Source organism: Physcomitrium patens, chromosome 20 (assembly GCF_059467195.1).
Source record: "Physcomitrium patens ecotype Gransden chromosome 20, ASM5946719v1, whole genome shotgun sequence".
In the NCBI taxonomy this organism is placed as follows: domain Eukaryota; kingdom Viridiplantae; phylum Streptophyta; class Bryopsida; order Funariales; family Funariaceae; genus Physcomitrium; species Physcomitrium patens.
Window position 1 is genome coordinate 622,501 of NC_143429.1, and position 2,500 is coordinate 625,000.

Genomic DNA, 2,500 nt, shown 5'->3' on the forward strand with positions numbered 1-2,500 from the left:
GCCAAGGTAGGGCCAACACAAGAGTAGCGGACGAACCAGTCATCTGGTCTTACCGGAGAAAGGGAGAGGTAGACTGCCACCACCAAACCCCACCCAAGCACACACCAGGCAGCAAAAAGCCATCATCCTAAAAGATGGTCCCACTTCACAAGACGAGGAGGTTCCCCGTCCTTCATTCCAACCCCAGGTGAGAACACACACACCCTTCTTTGCGATGGATAAAAGGCAAAAAGAGAGGGCAAAAAGCCAACGGCAAATTCCAACCAGACCCCCAGAGGCACACACCACAAAAAGTGAAGCCAGAGAGAGCCAGACAAAGAGAAGGATAGAGAGAGAGGGAGAGTTAGACCCCCGGAAGAGAATCATAGGTGCTGCGGCCTTTTTCGGGAATGTGACCAGGAAAGAGAGAAACCGACGAGGCCGATACACACATTAAAAAATGAAAAAGTAACCATCACCGCGAAGGATTTTCCTCAAAAGACAAATCAGCAAGAAGTATGTCCAATCCCCGGGGCCCATCGCCCCTCCAAATTAATGGAGGGGTCGGATAGAAATTTATAGAAATGTTACTTTTGTGAAACCCCTAGCCGACGAGAGAACTCTCACCGGTTTCGAAGTTCCATTTTCACATTCCGACCTGGGATGTTATGACTCCTCGGCCCACACTGCGAACGCGTCCCACACCCCCTCCAAGTTTATCAGGAATTTCACCTGAGCTTGCAATAGAGATCGAGCGCGGTGGCGGTCACAGTGGTGGTCGACCAGGCGGAGCTTGAACGGCCTCGGCAAACACTTCTCCCCACCCTCCCAAATGAATGAGAGAATGGCTTGACAATACCGAGGCCATCGCCCCCCGCCAAAAATGGTTACTAGCTCTTGGGACTCGCTGCGACGTTACGCGTATCGGCACAAGACCAACCCTCTTTTTCCAGTCGCCCGCGCACCAAAAAAAATTTTGGCAGCGGGACTCACAATCCTTGACAGCCAGCTCACCATATAATACTCGGCGACCCTCCGCGGGACCTCCTCAGAGGGTCGCGTCGCCGGGAAACTAACCCCCACTCCTCACTGATCCAAGGTAACACGCCAGAAGTATCCAGGTAACCCCAGTAGTATCCAGGTATCCCCCTGCGAACGTCGGTACTGGGCTCAAAGAAGGCAGCGAGCAGTCGGGACCCGTAGGCACCGAGCAACCGTCACCCCCTCACGACTTTTCCCGAGACGCTTCAGAGGAACCCTTCCCCACATAGTACTCTCTGTGGGATTCGGCAGGCCCCCGTCCTACTGCACTAAGGAAGTTCCGAGACACACTTTTTTTTGTGGAAGACCACCCACCCTCCCTGTCCTGCCTGCTATCCCCGCCGCGACTCCTGGTCCCGGCCCTCCTCCCCGACTTCCTCCTTGTCCCGCTGCGAGTCCCGGACCTCCTCCCCACTACCTACTCCCGCCGCGAGTCCCAGTCCCGGCCTTCCTCCTCCTCCTCCTCTTCCCTAGTCCCGGCGCGAGTCCCGGACCTCCTCCCCCCACTTCCTAGTCCCGTCGCGAGTCCCGGACCTCCTCCCCTCTTCCTAGTCCCGGCGCGAGTCCCGGACCTCCTCCTTCTCTTCCTTGTCCTGCCGCGAGTCCCAGTCCCGTCGCGAGTCCCGGACTTCCTCCTTCTCTTCCTTGTCCCGCCGCGACTCCCTAGTCCCGTGGCGAGTCCCGGACTTCCTCCTCCTCTTCCTTGTCCCGCCGCGACTCCCTAGTCCCGTGCGCGAGTCCCGGACTTCCTCCTCCTCTTCCTTGTCCCGCCGCGACTCCCTAGTCCCGGCGCGAGTCCCAGTCCCGGCGCGAGTCCCGGACTTCCTCCTCCTCTTCCTTGTCCCGCCGCGACTCCCTAGTCCCGGCGCGAGTCCCAGTCCCGTCGCGAGTCCCGGACTTCCTCCTCCTCTTCCTTGTCCCGCCGCGACTCCCTAGTCCCGGCGCGAGTCCCAGTCCCGTCGCGAGTCCCGGACTTCCTCCTCCTCTTCCTTGTCCCGCCGCGACTCCCTAGTCCCGGCGCGAGTCCCAGTCCCGTCGCGAGTCCCGGACTTCCTCCTCCTCTTCCTTGTCCCGCCGCGACTCCCTAGTCCCGGCGCGAGTCCCAGTCCCGTCGCGAGTCCCGGACTTCCTCCTCCTCTTCCTTGTCCCGCCGCGAGTCCCGACCTCTTGTCCCGCTCCCTTGCCCAAGTCCCGACTCCTGGCTGTCTCGACTCCTCGTTGGCCGCCCAGTCTTCCGCATAGGTGGAAATAAATAAATAAATCATTTTTTAAAAATCAATTTTAAAATTAACTCCCTGTCTCGACTCCTTGCTGGCCGCCCAGTCTTGCGCCTAGACAGAAATATAAATAAAAATAAAAATAAATTGGTGAATTAAAAATATTAAAGTAATTTAATTAACTGGAATAAGGTAGAAAAATAAAAGGCAGAAGAATACTAAATTGATTTTTTCAAGTGCCACGTGTTACCTTGCTGATGTGG